Source organism: Varroa destructor, unplaced genomic scaffold (assembly GCF_002443255.2).
Source record: "Varroa destructor unplaced genomic scaffold, Vdes_3.0 BEIS01000005.1, whole genome shotgun sequence".
Classification (NCBI taxonomy): Eukaryota; Metazoa; Arthropoda; class Arachnida; order Mesostigmata; family Varroidae; genus Varroa; species Varroa destructor.
Genome location: NW_019211458.1, coordinates 37,262,837 through 37,285,085, shown reverse-complemented (window position 1 = coordinate 37,285,085; position 22,249 = coordinate 37,262,837). Strand labels below are relative to the sequence as shown.

At 41.5% G+C, this 22,249-nt stretch overlaps 1 protein-coding gene and 1 long non-coding RNA gene across 18 annotated transcripts in view; one reads left to right on the top strand and one right to left on the bottom strand.

The window, feature by feature from the left end:
- LOC111250947 (uncharacterized) overlaps nucleotides 1–22,249 on the top strand; it is a 128,211-nt gene that overhangs the window by 25,971 nt on the left and 79,991 nt on the right. For 5 of the 17 annotated variants that reach the window (XM_086991293.1, XM_086991291.1, XM_086991288.1 and 2 more), the window contains exon 2: nucleotides 6,772–6,878. The exons of 8 other annotated variants lie outside the window; for them this stretch is intronic. The gene's annotated coding sequence lies outside the window, so the exon portion shown is untranslated. Of the gene's footprint in view, nucleotides 1–6,771; nucleotides 6,879–14,462; nucleotides 14,840–22,139; nucleotides 22,219–22,249 lie in introns of those variants that run through there. 4 more of the 17 variants (XM_086991300.1, XM_086991297.1, XM_086991295.1 and 1 more) reach the window with 3 other exon arrangements.
- On the bottom strand, nucleotides 11,964–14,349 carry LOC147755641 (uncharacterized). The gene is made up of 2 exons (XR_015329261.1): nucleotides 14,265–14,349; nucleotides 11,964–14,000 (listed from the first exon to the last, which is right to left on the bottom strand). It is a non-coding gene; the product is annotated as an uncharacterized LOC147755641 (long non-coding RNA).

Here is a 22,249-nt window from a genome sequence, read left to right as displayed (position 1 = left end):
TGAAAGCATAAAACTGTCCTTCGTCTACTAAGAGATCATTTGTCTACCTGTAAACGCGGTCGTCTCTCGTAAATGCGTGTCAAGCACTAATACCAATCCTTTGACGAAATTAGCGGACACAAACAACGAACTCACGTGTTGGGCAGTGTCGACTTTTACGTCACGTAGCAACCACTGGCCATATTATACTGGATCCAGATGTAAGCGTTTGTTGAGACGTGTCTGTGTAGCATACAGTGTTATGCAGACAAATCAAACTACGTAAATCGAATAATGCAATCATATTATATCCAATGATCAGTTTGGATACTTTTTTTTCTCAACATAGTGGAGGGAAACGGCTATTTTGAATAGTAAATATTGACCTAGTGCAGAGCTGCTGAGATGATAAAGTATCCAAATGTGTAAGGTGATCCTTCGCTGAAGGAATGACGAATCTCGCGAACGAAATCGAAGTCTCTATGAGAACATCTTTTGCATATAATAACATCGTTGCCATTGTAGCATTATCATTGTCGTCGGCGCACTGGTAGCTGACTACATCGTTTAGTCACAAGCTTCATTGCCTAGCAAATTAATTGAGATACCATGAATCGCGATGAAGATACGATGAAGTCGCGACCAAAACTAATACCAGACATTCGATTTGTTTTTGCGCTGACGTGGGCCACACTGCTGACGCTCAGTTCCCACCCATTCTTGAAACATAACTGCGCAAATGTAATTGTGCTCTAACTCTTTAACGCATCTACAAGTCGAGCTTGTATATATTTAATTTGTTTTGTACTTCGCAGCTGCGTAACCACATGCAGTAGGCCTGTGAGAGGAGGAAAGGCAGTTTACCGGAAAGCTTTAGTCCTAAAAAATCGACACACCTTTCCTGCCCTCATCTTTAGAACAATTTTTCGTTATGCCCGTTGGATTAAATATGAAAATGTTTTCTACACTGAAACATTTCACGTTTCAATTCACTTAACAAAAGTATTATTATATATTTAGCCCTTGAATAGTAGAATTCAAGCTCTGATTCTGGTAGAGTATCGCTCTCGAGCTTCTCTTAATTCAACTACAATATGATTTGTACAAATACATGTCACAATAAGAGAGCTGTCGGATTAAAGACTTCAATTTAGCTTGAAAGTCGTCTCATCCCTAACAGCCGCTGTGTATCCAGTTCGAGAGGTCGTAATTGATATAGCACGGCCACAGGCTGTTTAATTTGCATTTGTAGCATTAATTCGCAAACAAATATCAGCTTTAGCCGAAACATGGGGCTGGGTTTAATCATGCGAGTTGCCGATTAGCCGTGTCAGATGGCCTGTTTCAATAATAGAAGGTTTATGATCACTTTAATAATCCTACTATAATCATAGCACTTTAAAGAACCTATCTAGCCTAGGTCGAAAGCACACAGAGTATTTTTCAACGTTTGGTCGTTGATAATATCTTACTCATATTCGAAATATAATCGACTATCAAAACCTGTGTGCTATGTACGTACATGTCAGAGGTTTTCGTTAACAGCATAATTATATCATCTATGATGTGTTGTGCATTGAGTTTGCCAAAACCTAAGCTACCCAATTTTTGCAGTATCAGGCACAATAAACGCATCAGATTAAGTGTTAGCCCAAAATCGTTTTTACAACATTTTTGCTCAAGTTTATGGTGGCGTCGTTATTGTTCGCCCCGTAGCACAGCTTAATGCGATCGGCTAACTAAGCTCTTAGAGCGGAAAACTTATGACTCATTTCCACGCAGGGCAGCTGCCACGTAATGAAGACTACGATGCCAGCAGGATCGCAGCTTTCATTATCTTATTTATGCTTTCTTCCCGAACGCGCAGCTTCGTCATAACACAGTGATACGATGCTCGAGCGCGCCGTCACCTGCCCGGGCAAGAAGATACTGCCGCAGCTGAAACGGCTGATTATCAGGAGAAAGTAGTTGTCACCCTAAAACCGTTCCTGTGTGCCACCTGTTCTGTTATTTTCATATCGAGCTCTGTAACCGGAGTAGAAGGCCAAGAAAGTTGCGAACGGGCGAGAGGAAAGGATACGTACGAATATAGTTCCTACCGGCCTTTGCTCTCGACGCTAACGGAACGTTATTTTCGTTTCTGCATAGACCTAGAGCTGCTAATGTCCCTTCGGCCATTGTTGTTGTTGCTGGTCGTTTTGCAGCTAATGTTGGAAGGACAGACGGTTTTCGCAACTCAGCTATTATATGACTTTATTTCGCTTAAGATTTTCCACGATGATGGGGGCAACGGAGTTGAGGGGCAAGCGCTTTTGCTCAAGCTGACAGTGATCGTCCGTAGCTACATGTTACTGCCGAGATTTGACTTGCTGCCACTAGTTACTTTGCTTTGGCGTTTTGGAGTCTTAAACCTGCTGCAGTGTCAATCTTCAGCGACACAGCAATTTGCCTATGATTGTATCGTACATGTATATACGAACATAAAATGGACACACATTGTAGTTTAATAGACCGGATGCGATCTTACATTGACTGAAGAAGGCGGGTTATGGCCCGACAGATGTGAGCGAAGAGCCAATAGAATTAGACCCGACGGGCGGACATAACATAACCCAGTAATAAAAACTGCATCAAAAAAATTGCCACCAGTGGCCACACCAGCTATCGATGGAACGGGTAAAAGTAGTCTGGTTGAAGATCATCCACAGCCGTTTTGCCGATGCGCTGGGATGTTGACGAAACCTAACATTCACACGGCCGCTATTCGTCGTAGTTCAGCAGGGCGGCATCTTGTCGGGCGGGAGGTGGGGCTGCCGTTACCGGCTGCTGTTATTATGTTCGCCGCTGACCCACAGTTGTACTGGTGGATTGCCATTCGCGTGCCGCCCGTTCGATAACAATTTACTAAACCGCGAAAAATGCTAGGAAGGGACGATGCCAAACGGTGGCCGGTGGCATTGTCCTGTTGTCTTTCCGAGAAGTTTATCTGGCCTTTCTTCCTGCTTATATTGTGTCGGGGCTTCGACGTGGTTGTTGTTGTTGTTACTTTCGTTAGTCACCGTAGTGACCAGACGCCCTTACCCCAGCAGTAGGTGTTTTTGTTATCACGCTATCGGGATTGCATAGCCGGTCGGATTGCCACCGTTGTCACGAGAGATGTTGGTTGTCTTTAGCGGACATCACGAGCAGCAGAGGCACGCATCTCAATGCCGACAATAGAGGCAGCAAATTTCGGCGCAACTACCTGCGGTCACCTGCTATTAACGTGGGCGAATGATACGTAATACTATTTTTCAGAATGAGAAGATGAAAAGTAAACTGTGTGAAGATAACGCTAATCGTTCTGGTTGCGGTATTAATACCATTAGTTATCGCTGCAGTAATCGTTGTGGCCTACGTTAATTCCTATTGTATGTTTTTGTATAAAAGGACGAGAACGAAGGGAGAAAGGTACAGCGGACGTCAACGTTGGTGCAGAAATTGTCTTAACTAATTTATATGGCGCAATAGTAGTTGTTACCGTCCACTAAAATGAATATATATATACACCGCTGCAGTGCTTCGTAACCATGCAGGAGGTAAATTCTATTTATATTTCTCAATCATGGCTGCCTTAATTCTTAAAAAAAAAGCAACGTGGACCCTGGTTATTTGTTGGTTAGCTGCTATTATTATCTGCATAATCTTGTCACTGTCGTCGTTTTACGGCAAATGAAAAGACACAAAATTGTCTTTTTTTTCACAGTGTACCGGGAAAACAACAAAAAAAATCACGCAACCGGCAACTATTTATAAAGAGAACCATTCAACATAAGCTCAAACCAACGGCTGAACAAACGATATGGTTTTGTCAATAAAGTGTCACTTCCCGCGGAAGATTACCGTATTGTTGCAGCGCAGGACAATAACGGCTTGTAGTATATTCGAGTTTTAAGGAAATGGATGTCCGCCAAACTCGCACATATCACGTAGTCTGTATTTCGTTAGGGTTGCGCTTAAATCAATTTTCTTATTAATATTGACTGATCAGCTGTCGAAAGGAGCAATTAAGAACCAATTTACAAAACCCTTAAGCTTAGTAATCAAACTTGGCGCAGCGCTCAAAGTTGACAATGGAACAATGTATCATTGCATTAGCGTTTAGGTAACGCGCTTGCGACACGTTGTACGGCGCAGTACTTACCAAGCGAATATGTTTAGCTTGAGCGTCCGTTCAGAGCAGTCGATCGTCGCTACGTGTAGTACTATGGAAGAGACTAAGTTCCTTCCATAGTGATATTTCAGTGACTAAACTTCAGTTGTGCAGATCATTGATCTACCAGTTTGAATTTTTTCATGTGGCTATATATGACTTGTATTCGTGATACCGTGACGCCTGTACAAGTTTCTTTCGGGCTTCCCTCTTACACGCAAAATTGTTTTTATTTCCGCCTATTAGTGTAACTTCGGGCTGTCGATCCGTTTCTATATTAAAAAAAAGTTTGCACTCATTAAATCCAAATCTGTATCAAGCAAATTAGAGCTTAATTAGAAGAAATGTCACGATGAGTTTGCTAAAGTTACCCTTTTACAATGGTTGTTGCATATCGTCAACAAGGTAACACACAGATAAATATAACGCAGCATTTCATGCTTGAATAGCCCATAGAAGGTCGGTTTCTCGACGTTCAGACGGTATTTTTCTTTCAGCGCTGAGCATTGTGGCATAATGTTATACGCTATAGTCTACCGCGAGTAGTAAGGAAAAAGCTTGCCACGACGGCGCCTATGCCCGACTAGACGACGACGCAACCTCAACGAGGTAATATTCATAAATGTCATAGCCATGCTGTGTGTAACGGTCATCATACGCGAGACCAACCCGCGACAGGTACTTTGACTATAAGTTCATTGACAATAGTAATGGCGTAAATTATTTTATTTTTGTTCGTATACGTATCTCGTTATATTGTTGCGCGCTATTGTACATGTTTGCATCGCGGCTAAGATTGTTACACATAGCACTCATTTGGCAGAACGTCGCACTCCTTTGTTAGACGATACCTACCCCGCCATTTCAGCGGCTGTAGGAGCGGAAGCCTATACCTTACGCCTCTGTAGATAACCCAATAACAATAACCTTGCTATACGAAGTTTTCGCCTATATTGTTTTCCGCCAGTGTTAGTGCGTTCACAATGAACCCACTTCAATTTCGCAACATATTACATTATGTGGTTGTCGTGCCTGAACGAACTTGACAATTTAGAAGAAAATTAAAAGCATTATCCGCTCAGTCACGTATCTATGCACATAAACATAAATGATCTTGGCTCTATCTTGGGTCATAATCATCTCGCGTTTAAAAAATGCCCATATCTGATTCGATCATGTTTGAAATAACGTCATCAGGCTATACCAGCAGGAGCGACAATTCTCTAGTTGAACGTAGCTTAAGGTCACATACTAAACCGCAGAATTTTTTATTACTGATAATCTGCAGAAATACCTAGCAACTCGTCGAGAAGTTGATCAGTTCATGGGAATCAAAAGCGCATCCTTCGAAAGGGCGTATAACACAACAAACTCAAGCTGTGATTGTCACCAAAGGGGATGGGGGTGGGGTGGGGGTGGGTTTCATTTCTAACGGGGTGTGACCTTTCATCGATTTCTTTACCCCACATTGTACAAAATTATCGCTCCAGTCAGAATTTGTTGATTGAATACTTCGTCTGTAGCCTTTCTCGTCGTATGAGATGTCATAAATGAGCTTCTGGTCTGACTGTGCGTCTTGAAGGTAAAACGAAGTAAACGTTGTCAAGCCAACAGCATCGATACGTAGACCAACTGAACCCGATTCGTCTGCTACAATTACTGCTGTCAGTAATTCGTATCACAAGCACCCTCAGAGTGGGTTTCTTGTTTACGTCAAACCGCTGCGTTTTCTATCGCAGTTGGCTGTTCAACGATATATAGTTGGTACCCTTAGATGAATAGAAGTCATACATTTTGTGTTACTTGTTATCGCTGTTGTTGGCACAATCATTAGCGAAATCATACACGATTCAACAACACTATGTGCTATTCGTCAATGTCTCGATTCTGAAGCAAAATTACACCATTTAACATTATCAAGCCTCACTATTCCTACAAATACTGACTCAGTTGCGCATTTATTGATTAACAATGCCCTCTGTGCAAAGTGTTGTGTCTTTCATTCAACATTAAATCGAACCGCATTGTGTAACTGGCACTACTTTAAGGCGAGCAATAATAATAATAATGCGTCACAATACATTATGTATTTATTTTGATAAGCCTCAATTGGTTCTCACGAATTAAGCATTATCGTGTCATTTTTTTTTTGTCCTTTCTTCTGCTACGTGCGATCGTGTGGAGCAGCGATATATAGAAGATACCCCCATTTAATAAAAGACCTCAGCGGCGACAATAGGTCACCGTCTCAAGCTACGATAAGAGATATATGAATGCTAGCGGAGAGTGGGGTATAGGCAATAAGTAGCTCGTTATTGACGTTGCGCGACGCCGTAAAGAAAGGCTGTATTGAGGGCGAGCAATGGTGAGGTTTTTCATTCCGAGGAGATATGCAAGCATATATTGTCTGGACAGCAGAATGATTGCGGGCTAGTGTTTATTACAATAGAAAATTAGACTTGTAAAAAAAGTTACAACAGCTAGCTTAATGTAGGTGAAGTTTCAATTTTATATCAGCTAGCTGACTGGTAAGGATGAGGCGTTATTAGCAGATAACGGGGTTCTAGCAGCCTAGTGAGGAAAGCTTATTTCTGATTCAGGTAACAGCAACACCTTGACATCGAAATAATATATGTACGCGCACGGGAGCAGTTGATTCCCGCTATTACTAGCGTCTGAAGACGCTCAAACAAAACAACAAAGGATTGTGAGTATCTGTGTGTTTTTATTGCATTTTTGACAACGCTACGTCGGTCATCAGAAACTATAGCTTATAGCTCAAGCTATAATTAACAACTAAGTTCATATCTGAGCAGTTCTACGAGCAACTTTATGATCAGCGATAACGTTGGTGAATCGGAAACTCTATAATATTTATATTCAGGATAATATTTAATAGTATCTTCGGTGATATATGAGTTTTGCGTTTAGATATAACTCGAGGCGAAAAGAGTGTGAAGGTAAAAACTATTATGTTGCGGATTCGAAATGACTTGTTTATCATTAGCAATGGCGTGCACAGTGGACATTTATTATAACATCAGCCCATATATTCAATGGGATATTACTCGCATGTTTAGATAAACGCATTCATTTAAATGTTTTTTTTTTTTTTTTTTATGCCATAGCAAATGTCTGCTAATCGAATGCGAAAATAGTTTTTCAGTTTCTATCCGATTGAGTCTTCTAGCCAAGATCATAGCCTAACCAAAAATTCTTCTCGGTATTAATGGGGAGTACATAAATATTTATGGCTGTTAATATTCATAAAAGTCGACAAGTGTTAGATGGCAAAAACGTTGCATACAGGTGAGATATACAGCGAGTATTTCTCTTTTCTTTTCAGAGGTTTCCTATACTATAATTTTTTTTTTACTCTTAAAATATCTACCCATTTTTGCAGCAGCTGTGCGTGTAGTTACAATATATCGACTCGTTAATTTTAAGCGGATTTTACACTGATTGGTCATCTACAAGCTTGACACCTATTGTCACTGCGCATTGCCAAGTGAATAAGATGGATGTTTACCAGACAAAAAAATTGTTTCAACAATATCGACGAGAGGCATAGCTAGCGGTCGCAAAACATGTAAATAATATAGAAATGTACGTGATCCTAATTTATGAGGCCGGTTAATTGCAAATTAGTGATAACGATCACACAATAGTAAATTGATCTCCAGGCTACAATAGGCACCTCTGCCGCTGTCTTTTACTGGGGCCTCGGTCCTCTGATTTTGTGTCATACAAATAACTGATGCACGCGATTTTCAACGGCGGGCTACGGCTGTTTTTGTATAATGTTTTAACTTTTTTTGGGGATGTGGGTTTTGTTAGACCTTCAACGGTTACTAGTCATTTACTGGATTGCACACTACAGTAAAAATCGGTTCCGATCTAGGGTTGCGTTAAAAAATAAATACCTTTCTAGTTTAGCAAGGAAGTATACCTCTGTTACTTTTTATCAATGCATCTGTAAAGTAATTACTGTTGGGATAGGCATTTTTATAGCAAAGCGAAACTTGCATTTAATAGTTAGTAACCCGTGAACTTGGGACGGCCCTATTTGTCCTAGTGCCAGTGCAGCGTACACTTAGGTTGTCACTTATAGCCAGTACGTTAATACATTATAGTTACGGCATTTTAGTCGCAGAGCAAACAATATGGTACGTTAGAGCAGAGGTTCCACACCGAAAACCTCTGTGCTCACAGTCAGATCTGAACATTAAAAGTAGTAAAATATTGCTCACTATTCAACAAAGGTACTGTGATTCTATTATTTGTAATACATATACCTGTGATGAAAAAGATTTATTGAAATAGTTTGTAACACAAATGCGACGACAGCCTTTAGGACGCAACGCATTTTCCTTGTTTTCTGTTCATACATTTTTAATTTTCGAAGCACACTGAATTAGTTGACTGACAACTGACCAGATCTACGACCATGGTTGAGTGCTTACCTGAAAAAAAATCTTGTTCGCTTACTGTTATTATTATGATAAACAATAAAATAATTTAACAATTCGAATAGGCAATGAGAAGCGTTGAGTGGTGTATGTATTATCTGTAAACGACTTCTAATTAAGGACGCTTCTTTGTCTGGAGCTAACAAGCTAAGTTGTTATGATTTCGGTCGAGTAAATAGAACTTGTCACCGATAGCATCCCCATGGTACGAGCTCACTAGAATTTTACACTGATTTAGTAGTCGTTCGATATAATGGAAAACGAATAGCGCATATCCTTCACGCACTATAACAATGTTATCCACGACGGTGTTTCCGCCCGGAAATTTCCACACTGTCGAAATACTGGCCTACTGCGAAATAGATGTGATCCTATTTTGTGGCCATATAATCCGAAGCAGCCAAAATTAGTTCTGCTCAATAATATAGAATGAATGAATAGTTACTACGATATCTACGATTAAACGGATCGCCCCCATCGACTTGAAAGGGCATTTTGTTTGCACATCTTGAACAATATGATAACCATAGGAAGTGAGTAAGTATTTCACGTAGGTATATATACAATCATCTTTCGTGTTGCGATAACTTCAAGTCAATCTCTATTGTACGACGATGTTGGCAAAATTTTAAGCGAATAGAACGATCGAGCCCATATAGTGACGGACATCAGGGATAAGGCCTTATCGCTACGAAGCATATGCGGAAAATATGCGGCGGTCTACATTTTTCAAATTCGAATACAACCTGCTGGAAACGCCAAGTCAACTGTTCGAAGTTGTGCGTACCTCCACATACGCTCAGAGCTATAAAAACTTAGTGTTTATCAAATCATGTGCGAGAATGAGTAAATAAACAGCTGAATGAGTCAACACGATATAGTAATAACTACAACAGCGTTCAAGACTGTCTGCTTAAAAGTTGCCACACGAATAATGGCTAGCAGTGTCGAACGGTTTCATGTACCTCCTTTCTGAGGTGTCGTAGGATAGATGCCGTTCCGTACGTACGTAAGGGGGAGCATCATTTACCAGTGGTAACCATGTAGCCCGTTTCTGAGAATGGTTCTGCAAAAAAACTTCCTGGTGTCGCGGATTCATTAATCAGCCAGTATCGGATAGCAAATGACTTACAAGATCAGATGCAGCGTCCGCCTGATTTTACAAAATTTGCCTGGAATTAGCTACAATAATCAACGCACAAAACTCTGTCCACGTTTGAATCGATTCTTTGATTAGCAATGGCTTCTCGACTAGAAATTATAGGTGCATCAAATATATATATATATATATATATATATTTGGTTACGGGCAAAACAAAAAAAGTGAAATTGGCTACGCGCAAAATAAAGCACGCACGCACGAAAATTCAGGCACAAACTTGTATTAGTTCATTGAAAGCCTACTTTTCGATTATAGCACTTAAGCTAAGCAACAGTCAACAATGAAGACAAGCTCATTGCAGCTTTGGCATCCACAGGGACGTTCGTGATATTAAGCAGTTTAACATCCATCCCCCCGATAACGGCTAATTAAGCCTCCTATATTATACTAATACTTACACTTGTGCGTTTGTATAAGAATGCGCCTCTAGGGCATAATACATAAAGATAAGGCCAAGCAAAATGTACACCCACGCTACCTTTGGCCGTTCGCTACTGTTCACTAAAGTCTTGACGGTTGGTCTGTTACTGCTTAGAGGACAACTCTGTCAGCAAAGTGACGAAAAGGTACGGCATGGAAGGGGATGCAAGGTTGGCGGATGGCAAAGATCTGCGCAGAGTGAAATAAGAATGGCAATTGTACCATTCTGACCTCATAGTTAACTTTATTCTAACAACGCTGACGATAATTACGTCTAGGGTAATTGGTAATGTTTTTAAAATAAAATGCTGCCTCTCTTAGTAAAACACAACTTCCATTGTTATTTTTATCACCATCAACACCACATACGGTAGTGACGCGTTCGCAGCAGAAGCATCGACTTTGGATTGTGCCTGCAAGGATCCACCTCTAGGGATCAGCTTATTGTTACTGTGGATGCTGTTAGTTCTGCTTTGCGGTTTTTCGTCGTTTAGTGTTCCCGTTATGACTGCATTTGCGACTAGCGCAGTGGTATCGGGATTATTGAGATTGTATGTGAGAAATTCTTATGAAAAATGAGTAGCAGCGAGTGTCGTACGTTTGCCATTGCGGTGACGCTTTACTATAGCGTATAAAGGCAGCTCGAATCAAGGGGCCGGCAACTTTTACGACTGCTTATCCGCTCAGCAGCAACTTCGTTATCGGTATTTAGGTATATGGTTGATTTACACGCTATTTCTATGGCATTCTATAACGCTCGAACAGAAGCTTCCTGCTTAAAGTTATATCCAGCCGGATACGCTCGCGATTCAGCATCAAAACTACTTCTTCTAAACTGTTAGTACGTTACTTGAAATAAAATTACTGAGAGATATTATTTTTATGTTGTGCTTGACGCTAGCGCCCGGCTGTATACACATCAAAGGTCCAAGTTATTATTAGGGAATCAGTTGCAGCATCCCGAATTCAAACATACGGCTCATCAATTATCATATCTATTTAGTATTACAGCTCTTCATTCTAACGTAAAACTATTTCTTAGCTGGCATCATAAAATGGCGCGTATTTTTAGTGGTTTTATAGATGTTTTTTCATTTCCACAATTAAAATTATACTGCTGTCTGAAGTTCGAGCTTAATTCAAGTTAAGAACAGCCATGTTTTAGAGATCGGCCGCCGATTTGCGTGGGGCATCCCCAACAAATTTATATTGACATTATTTCTGATTGCATGATCCGCATAGTCCAATGTAGTCGAATTAACAACGCAACAAACATTGTCTGTTTCATTTGCTAAGGACATACAACTTTTCCTACCTCTGTAGCCTTTGCTATAGCCGCATTTGATCACTATGTTATTTAAATGAGGTAATTTTAGTTGAGGCAGAGATAGTTAGGGACATGTTGTGGGCCGGGGCATAGACAGGCTTGGTTTTTTGCTGGTAGTCAGCGAGCTATCTACTGTAATTCCTAATAGCGATATCGGACGTAAAACTCGCAACACAGAGGTCAGGGATAGTAAAGGTGAAGCACCAGACGACTAGATGATAATTTTCGCTATATTCATCGTATTAGGCTCATCTGAAAGCTGCACTGCTGCTGCTATACTTTGCACGGTTCGTCCTAACATAGCAACTCCGATTTCTCCGTTGAGAATTCCTAATTACAAATACATTATTCTATCCGTATACAACTTATCAGTAGCTTGACTCTGGCTGTATATTTAAACAAAATACATATTAGTACTATTGGCACATCAACCGACCGCACAAGAAAACTTTGGCCGTATGGCGACGTACTTTATTGCATCCTCTCATGAGGATCTAGCTCATCTGATCTAGCCACATAAATATAGCTGCTTATTTCGCTCCGTCCAGTTGTCAATATTGTCCGACATATCTGACCACCGAGGGGTCCGGTGAATGATGTATGTATATTTTCTTCTTTGATGAAGTCTGTATGTTGAATTTGGAGCCATAGACTGGACCCGACGAATGTCGATTGGAAAGACGTGCACAGTGTTGAAGTTAGCAGCAGTATTATCACAGCTAACTGAAGATTACATAATAAAAAAATAATAAAATATCAGCTGATTACACTCGAAAGCGGCTTCTTACCGTCTAGCAAACATCAGTTAATAAGGGTATTCAATTCCATCTATTAATTTCTGCTATCTTTACACTCGAACAGGCAATGTATTTTTCTACGTAGCACGTATACTTTGTAATAATAGGACACACACGCTGAATCAAAGGACAAGCTACTAACATTAATACTGTGAATTCTCGTTGGGACCGAATCTCGAGCGTTACGTTGCCTATACATGTAATTTCGGGTGCGCCTCTCGGAAATAAAAGAAAAAAAAATTCTACTTATATTGTCATTGCTGTTCAAAGCAAAAAATACCGGGGTCTGGCCTTGTTCGCTATAACGGTGTAAACTGTGAGTCTCTGTGTATGCACTTATGCGTGTATACGTTCACTATTAGTGGGCCCGTCTCGGTTGTCAGTTTCGTTAACTATATAAATCAATTGCTTTTGAAATTTGAAAGGGACAGAGTGGAGAAGTTACAACTTTTGCTGTACAGGTTATCGTTGGTATCATTTTCGGCGTACAACTACCACAGTGGCCACCTGAAACTTGGATCCATGGCATGGTCACCGCTTTATCCCTTATCATTCAGAGGAGGACGGTCCGGCGCGTCAAGTGCAGGAATAAACCCATACACATAGACAGACATGACGACAAATTTTCCAGACCTAGAAAGGTAAACAAAACGAGAGGAAGCGGAACAAAGCCGCTCCTTACGGCATACTAACTTCTTCAATAGCTGCTTCATTCTACTATTAGGAAAATGTTCGCATTAATCGTTGACTGCGTTCGACTTCCGTCGAGACTTCTCGTGTTGTTGCTATGTCGAACCGTTATGCTTTGTCTTCATTTTGTATAGGGATACTACAATAAATAAAAGTAATACAGGAGTTCTAATGAAATATAACGGCTATAATTCGCTGGCTCTCTGGTAACGACAATGGCTGATAGGGAGAGCAACGAAGAATCCTATGACAGGTGAAACGGACGACCCATTGTACAGCAACAGCGAGAAGCAAGTCACAAGATTCGACGGGGTAGAGTGGAGCGTCGGGCCAACGCAGAGTTTTCACTGTCGTTTACGTTGTGTTATATTTTTCCCGCCTCTTGTCCTCTAATTTCCTGCGGCCCATAGGAATAAATATACGGTCGTAGCTAGTTTAGGCTGGGCGATAACTTGTTAATATTGAAAATAATAACAGTTATATGATTTAACGTCGAAAACAATAATTAAATGAAAGCAAGACGATATTCAACGGAAAAAAACTATAAGTAAATACATATAAATCTGCGCCTTGCTCTTGCAGCAGTTATTGCCACCGTTCTAGGCATACAAAAGCTGACCAATTGACAGCGGCTGAATACGAATACGTGTGGCTGGCGTGTGCACGTGTGAGTTTGACGGTCCCTGGTGCTGTTAATGCTGCTAATACCGATATTCTGTTGAAATTGATTGCCATCGTGAGCCGCGCTAAGATCGAACGCTTGCGGAATGGCCCGCGAGTTTTAAAGCGTTTTTCTGTTTCTTTACGGCACCAGCTACCGCAAAGACAGCAGAAGTGGCGTCGCTTTTTTCGTGAATCTCGTTTTGTCACCCGCGTGTCTTCCCGACTTAAACGTCACAGCAGTCGTTGCAACGGCAGCGATAGAAATTCAACTACGGCGAAACGTTCTGAAATTTCTGAAACCCTGTGAAAAAATAAGCTGCTTCAGCCTTGGTTTCCCTTGTTTCTGCTGTGACCACATAACAATCACTCATACGCCTTGTTATGTATGTATCGGATGTAACCATAGCAGATGACGGCGGATAAGAAGAGATGCAGGGCATTCAATAGTAACAGGGGCACAATATAACGACGACGTCATTGCCACCAGTATTTCTCAGGTAGTAATTGCGGTACTCTATCATGGTAAGTCAATCAAATCGCGTATTGCCGCCAAGCTTAAACCTACCATAGGTTATCGGTTGCGATTCGTGTTGCCGTTAACGGTGAGAACTAGAGAAATGGACGTTGTGCTGTCTTATCTTCTGCTATTCTGCTACTGTGGTAAATGCCAACGTTTGCTCGAGGTAGTAACAGCTACATTAAATCGTGTGTGGGTATCGCTCCGCCAGCTCTATTCGTATATATTAACGATAGCTTTTAGCTATCGTGATTAGCTATTGCCATAGCTAGCACTATTAGCTAATAGTGAAGAGCCATAAAGTCACACAGAATCGGCATTATGGAACTAAGGTACATGCAATGCACGCGACCCGACACAGAAGCATCGGAGAGATAGCTGGGCGCTCGATTGCGACTGGTAGTAGACATTCCAGAGAATGTAATAATGGGAGAAGTTTCTGTTACCTACCCTTCATCGTATCTGGATAGACAGACGGGCTCTCAATTACATTCCCCATTGCTATCAAATATCGACCGGGTGGATAGTTATGGATGAATAATGGTCGGATGGCTGTGTTCGAATTTCTGCCACGCCACCTTCTATTGCTGCTGCGACGGTACGTTCCGCAACATCTGTAGTAGGTGCGTATTCACTCACGCAATGTCAGCGATGTCTTAAAGTTGACATTGTAAACATTATTAAGTTACGAAATGAGCAATTATTGATTCAAAAAATACGTCGGGTGGTGTACAAAAAAAAAAAAGCGTAAATTTAGGTTAACAGATTAGATAGATTACAGATAGGCAAGATTATATTTATCGATAAACTCTCTCCTTTATTTTACAGGTAGTTTGCCTAGTTTTTCCTTCTTACCGATATAATTCCTGAAAAACGACTGCGTATTCTAGCCGCAGTGACAAATATAACATACATAGCCTATAGCAATAATGGGAAATCACTGCTAGAACTTAGGTTCTCTATCGAACCCTTTGCTAGAGTTGCAATTAAGTCATGCAAATCCAATATTAGAACGTGCACATGCTAATCCATCGTCAAGCACCATAGTTACCGTGGAGCTTCATGATGTAATCTATGCTCGAGCCAACTGTCGTCTTCACTGGCCGTACATGTTGGCGATTAGAGAAGTGTCGCTAAAATATACGCAGCCAATGAATGAATCGTTCATCTTAAAATGTTAGAAATAAATTACGACTAAATGTCTGTCATGAAAAAGAGAGCCTTGTACGATGCTACTGAGCGGTACAGCCTTCCAAAAGGTAGTTAAGGACAAAGCCAACTTAGTTAGAAATCCTTAATTCCTTTAAAACATATTATAGATTGCAATTTATATCCGTTTTTACCAACTGGCAGTAGTAATGTTCGCGTGAATTCGCTACTTCTCTTCTAGGGACAGGGCTCTCAGCAAAGTGTTGTCATTGATGAAGCTTCTTTTAAGCAGATATTCACATTACCTCTCTTACTAAGCGCAACAGCCGTAGAAACTTACAAGGCTGACCCAGTGGATTAACGTACGTGTCAATTGTCGGTGTGACATGTTACGCATAGGCAAAGCTCCTATGCCAGAATTAGAATTATATTCAAATCTTCCGTACAGTTATTTAGCTCTGCTTTAAAAATAGCCGTTTTTACTGTTCTTCTTTTTTCTCTACAAATAATCAAAAAAAAATTGCCATGTCCTCTAAACTTTAATTCGTCAAATGCGTAAAAAATATTCTATTGTAGTAAGGGGCATCATTGGCACCTTCGTCTGTGTTATGGTGTCTTGTGAAGAAGCCAACTTGTGTTTGTCTTTTACTGCAATAGGCCTTTCCTGTTCTGCCAGATGAACTGAAAATTCAGTCATGGCCGTCGACTCATCATATAACTGTTTGTTTTATTTAACAAATGTCTGTTTGTTTAACGATGATAAAATCGGATGAAATCTCTACGTACTCCATGTACGTTGGCAATATCAGTGACCTCGTTAGTGCGTAAAGTTATACGGGTCGGTAATTTTTTTCACAGCGGAAACAATTAATGATTTTAAAAGGATAATTCAATACGATTCACTCATATATACGCAAGCTATTGGCCCCGTACTAACGCAGTGGGTATTGTTTTTGTCGGCTAAACTTAACCACATACAACGGTTCTTTTTGCAGAAAAGTTTTTAATGAAAATCGCTTCAGACAGGTTGACGATATACAAATTTTACTTGTACACAGCTTCACCTGCCTCGTGTGTAACAACGCACTAGCTTGCCCCTGTTTTTTTTTCGCGTACGCTTGTTTTGTTTCGTTGCATGGGGCTTTGTTAAGTTGAGAGCGTTCTATGTATGCACACACGCGCTGTATTTAAAGTTTCCGCTTTTTTCTATAATAAGTATATACCCACAAAGAAACACAAGTCTGGGTTTAATGATCGAATTCAACCAACGAGCGTGGTAAAGAAGCGTTGTTCATGGAAAACGTTCAGCTTCTTTTACTAACAAGACCAAACATCTTCAGCTACCGTTGACGATGGCGATGCAAGGTCGCTAATTTGGATAAGCGAGCATGCGGCCATTCACACCGCAAATCATCATAACATGACGTACATTTTCCGGTAACTCGGCTAACGATGTTTTCCCTTGTGGAAAGCCAGTAACGGCTACTAGATTTACAACGGCAAACAACAACAATAACGACGACGACGACAGGCAACAATAGCCAATGGGTCCCGTTGCAGTAGCGACTGTGTTTCGCTACCTTTGTCATCAAATTTTTCTCAAAATGCAGATGAAGCCAAGAAACTGCCCCACTCTTCTAGGCATAAAGAAGAATGCCCGCGTGTATGATTTTCATTGGGCGTCGTCACACTGAACCGATTCAGACTCTCGTTGGCCACTGTCATTATAAGGGAGCTAATAGCGACATGATAGTCTTAGTATTTGTAGTAAATATCGTTAAGACAATGGCCGGAAAGAACTGAGCCGCCAACTATCGTCTGAGGGAACGACTCGACCCATACTAATAAATGCAGCTGTGTACCGAAAGGCTGCGAGTCAGAACGAGCGAGAAAGACAAAGCAAGCCGCTACTGCGGTCTGTGTGTTGCATGCACTTGTGCGTCAGCGGCGGGGGTCTCTTACTAAACGTACTGCCAAAAGGTTACGTTTGGCGCGGATTTTTTCATTTATTTTTACTCTCTTCACGTTCCTCCTTAACTTTTACTCGGTTTTTACGGTGGCGCACGCGTACTTCTATTGGTCGAATCGCTCACTTCGCCCAGGGTGTCGCCTATCGCCTACTCCTTCCATGCATCCCTTTGAAGCGCCCGACGACCGCTCTTTATGTTGCCACTGCAAGATCATGCCCTTGGGCGAAATGTCTAACAGTTACTGCACCTTGGCAATAAACGATGAAACAAGACATGCAAACAGCCGACAAACCAGCCCGACTATTCTGTACAGGTAAGATACTTGTTCTTCAGGAAGAAACGGTACTACTAGCAATGCTAAAATTACTATAGGCGCAGATACTTAGACTCTCGTTGCCGCCAAGCAGCGGTCCACCTTTGCTTCCGGTCGAAAGAGAAGTTAAGGAAATTAGTATATATGTATTAGCCAATAACAGCTATATATATATATATATATAGCTGTATATATATATATATATATATATATATATATATATATATATATAGCCATAACGTTGGTTATACATCCAGTTACCTAACAGAATTGCGACTCGATTGTGGTTGAGGTAAAAAGGAAAAATGTAGAAAAGCGCATCATTACCACAATGAACCGTGAAACAAAATTTTATCAGAATGCTGTGACGGCACTCGACTGCTGTCGCAGATGTTGATGACGACAAATTGATATTAACATAGTGTGATTAATATAAATATTGCTACTGCTATTGTGTTTTCGTGTCGGCACAATGTGATGAATGATTTGCTAGCCTAGACCTCGATATCTGTATCGTGTATTTAGTTCTAACGTTTGGCAGCATTTGAGCCGTTCGTCATCAATAATGAGCAGAGCGGATGCGTGGAATAAAAAAAGGTTTTTATGGAATAGTTATGAAATCTACTAGCGGGAAAACCGAGAGGTTAACGATCAGGTAAATGTCGCAATGAGACGAATAAGGCTGAAGTCAGCACAGCTGCTCGACATTGATTCGATCGTCGATCGAAGTCGATGTCCCTCGGCTGATGAGTTGAGGTCGAGGATTTTTGCGTAGTACACTTTTGGATGTGACGATTTGCCATAGAATCGCTAGGTACAACTCCACAATCAATCCATTCAGTGGTTAGCTAGTAAAGTAGCGTCGCAAGCAGCAGCAACAAAATACCTACACACTAATACGAACATAGATGTCTGTTGCCTCGTCTAAGGCAAAAAGATTACTCGATTGAATGATGACTCGAGGTAACTGGAACAAGATAAAGAGTGACGAAGACGTCGCCATGAGCGACGGCAGCGATGACATTAGCCGTAATACGTCGATAGACAGAAAATTGCAGTTATAGTCAATCAAATCGCTGACAGATTTTCTGTGGCGGGCCTTCGTAGCGTGGCCGCCAACGTTTTTCCGTGTTCATTCATTGATTCATTCCTCAAGTGATTCAACAAGAGCAAAACAAACATCATATGCGGCAAATAATGACGATAGAACGGTAAGCGGCGCACTGAAGTATGATATAGAACAGGCTCTAATTGACGCTGATGATAATGAGGATAAAGAAAGGAGGGCCACAGACCTACGTAAACTAGTAAAAATCGGATAATTGAAAATGCGAGCAAAAGGCCCTTAGATTCGAGTAGCAGGCGGGGCTGAGTCATCATCGCCTTAGCGCCAGGAGCTGCAGAAGAGCAACTGGTGGCATACGCTATGCACAGTGACTGATATATTTGGGTTTGCGATGATGCTAAGGATACAGCGCGTTCATTGTTGAAAGTACACAGCATATCCTTAATTACCGTTGTATAGCGCATAAATTGATTGGTTTGTATATACCTGTATAGACTGTTCCGGTTCGAGTACATGATGTCTCATATATGTATCTATATGTGGTACGATTAAGTGTGAATGGATATAGGTTTCAACTAAAGGTCGACCTTCAGGATGCGCTATGCATGCTTGTAAAACGACATAAAGTAACATAGTGAATATTCTGTTTTTTTTCTTGAAAATGGTAGGTGGTTTCCACCAATGATGTTCGTTCTTACGGACAACATCATTTACTTTTGCTTCTCTTCTGAGCGAGGAATACCGTCAATGCGTGCGCGGTGATTTTCCGAGGCAGCCCTTCTTGTAGCTACCTTCATTGCTTGTAGCTCCACTGATTGTCTTAATATGATTGGGGGCCTATTATGTACCTTGTATTTTTTCAACATAAACCAGTGGCGTCTCGGCGTCTGCTGCGCTCTCGGTTTGTGATTGATGTATGCGCTTGCCTACCCAACAATCTGACCGCCGATTTAGGCTGTGAGAGCACCAGCTACCGCTCGGTAGACACCTTATTTTGCCGATGGAGTATCTGGCTATTACCAGCTGCAACAGCAGCAGTGACGTGCCTACGAAAATCTTTCTTGCTCGCTTTCAATAACTGCCGCTTTTTCGGCCATTATTAGTGATCAGTGGACTGGAACCGTTGCCGCAACCGTTACCTATGTCAAAGTACGATAACAACAACAATCGACCAGTTTCGGGTAGCAGTCCTCATTGTTCGTCACTCCAAGCTAACACTTCTGTTTGTTGCTACTGCTGTTGTTGTTCTTTCATTCGTATGGTTAAGGGCGAACTAGCTAGGCTTAGCAATAGCGCTCCTGGCTGCGGCCCTCCAACCGCATGGGCCGGGCAAGCAGCCATTCGTTGTCCTGCTTTTAACAAGTTAAGGCAACTTTGTGCGTGTTGAATACTATAGAGTACATGCGGCTAGGGATCGCAGCAGAAGGTAGCATTTGCAGCGAGAGTGCTAAACTTTGCACTTTGATGTTTCTACTGCTGCGGTTGTTGCTGGAGCTGTTTATGCTGCTCGTACTGATGGTGATGACGGGCCGGTGACGCCGCAGCCCCAACCGAAGTATGGGGCAGCAATGCGGTCTGCTGCGTGGGTCACGCTAATTCCTGGAGGCTTCCAACGATCGGCAGTTGCATCCAGCGCCATAAGGACGACACGCTTGGTCTATGAAGCGCTTCTGCGGACGACCTTGCGCTCGCCACTGCAACTTACTTAGCCACCGAAACGCTGGCCGCGTATCAGTTAGACGGGACGGCGAAGCAAAGGCTCGAGCGGATGGGCGAAAAACAGACCAGCTAGCTACAAAAGCCGGTAATTATGTGTGTACAATGACAGCGAGAACTATTGTACAAGCACGGTAACGGCGATATCGGTTAACGCATAGCTATTTGGAGTGCACGTCTCAATCATTAGTAACAGAGCAGTAAACTTAGTAGCTTACATCATATATATAAACAATTTAAAGATGAGGTAGCCAATAGTAGTGAGAAGATCGAGACGAGGCAGATTTTGCCTTGACGATGGCATTACTAATTGTGAGCGGTTTCGAGCTCAATGCTGACAGTGGTGGCCATCTGGAACGGGGTTATTTTTGCTGAGAACTAATTTGGCATTGCGATCTTAACTTTCAATATAATTTCCAAGTCACAGCGGGTAAGGCTCGTTTTCCATAAGAATGAAATTACTGACGATCACTTATTGCTTGATTGTATTGATTTGATTTGATTTGCAACCGATACGTTCATTTATAACTATTCTGTTGTCGAAAATATGGAACTGATCCCATGTAGTAGTTGGGTGTTAAACGTTTGCCGAGCCATTTTGTCCGTGTGTCACTGATAATGAAAGCATTACCTTAGTAGTCGAAAATTAAGCTAATTTTTTTAAAATTATTTTTATCGTTGCATCGATAGATCTTGTAGCTGTTTATGGAAAATTTGTATTTAAAAATATTTATAGGTTTTAGAACAGAGTAGATAACGTATGTCAAATTCGCTAATTATTATAACGTAGTTCAGCTATATGATCGTTGTTGCATCTCAGTTTCCTTTGCTATCATTCATTACGCGTAGGTTATCGTCAACGAACTGTGTTTGTTTCGACTTCATTGGCCTCATACGATTAGCCAAGAGATAAGCGGCAAAACGGCCATATAACAGAAAACAATGAATGAAACAGTAGAAAGGAACGGCGGTAAGTTGGGAGTAAAAAATATCGCACACAATTATACGACGACAAACAAAACCTCTCTTGTTTTCAGTTGTCGTCAAAAGCTTCGATTGAAACGCGGAAGAAACAGGCGAAAGTCAATTAAGATGACGACAAATAACATGAAACAGACGATGTCGTGCAGTTCTTTTTCAATGTGACGATTGCAAGTCCGTCTGCGGTATCTCGTTCTGGAAGTTTCATGTCTGCTATTGACGGGAGGGCATGCGCATGGTATGCCAATAACAACGAAAAATTCTAAACATGCGGGCTATCTCACTTTGGCATTTTGCCAAAACGAAGCTGGTGGCCTACCGTCGCGCCGACTTTGGGACCAATAAACGACCTCGCTGATGATTGTCGCGCTTTTGATTGATTTCTATGGCTGCGGTGCTACTTTTGGGCATATGCAACAGTTGTGGCCTCTAGCCGCGACAACACGATAACAGTGTGCAATGAAATTCAACGTACCGATAGAAACGTTATCGATAGCGGCGTCTGTGTGTGCAACAACGTGACGCTGTGCGTGAGCCACGGCAAACCAACTGTGCTTGGCTACAGTTATGATAACGGCAACAATATGAAGCTATATCATTTTGCTAGCGTTTGCGCACGATAAATTAAATTTTCATCTATTATCAACGAGTTTTATTATACGCATTTGTTCCTCTTGGCCGTCTCTCACTGACTTCGCCACTTCGATGACGACTGTTTTCAATTGCAGCAGCGGCAGTAGTACCAGTTCATCAAGGACCGACGATCGTACGCTATCGACAACAGTTACCGAACTGGAATAAAAAAAGGTGACAGATATCGGCGTGCCGTAATAGCTAC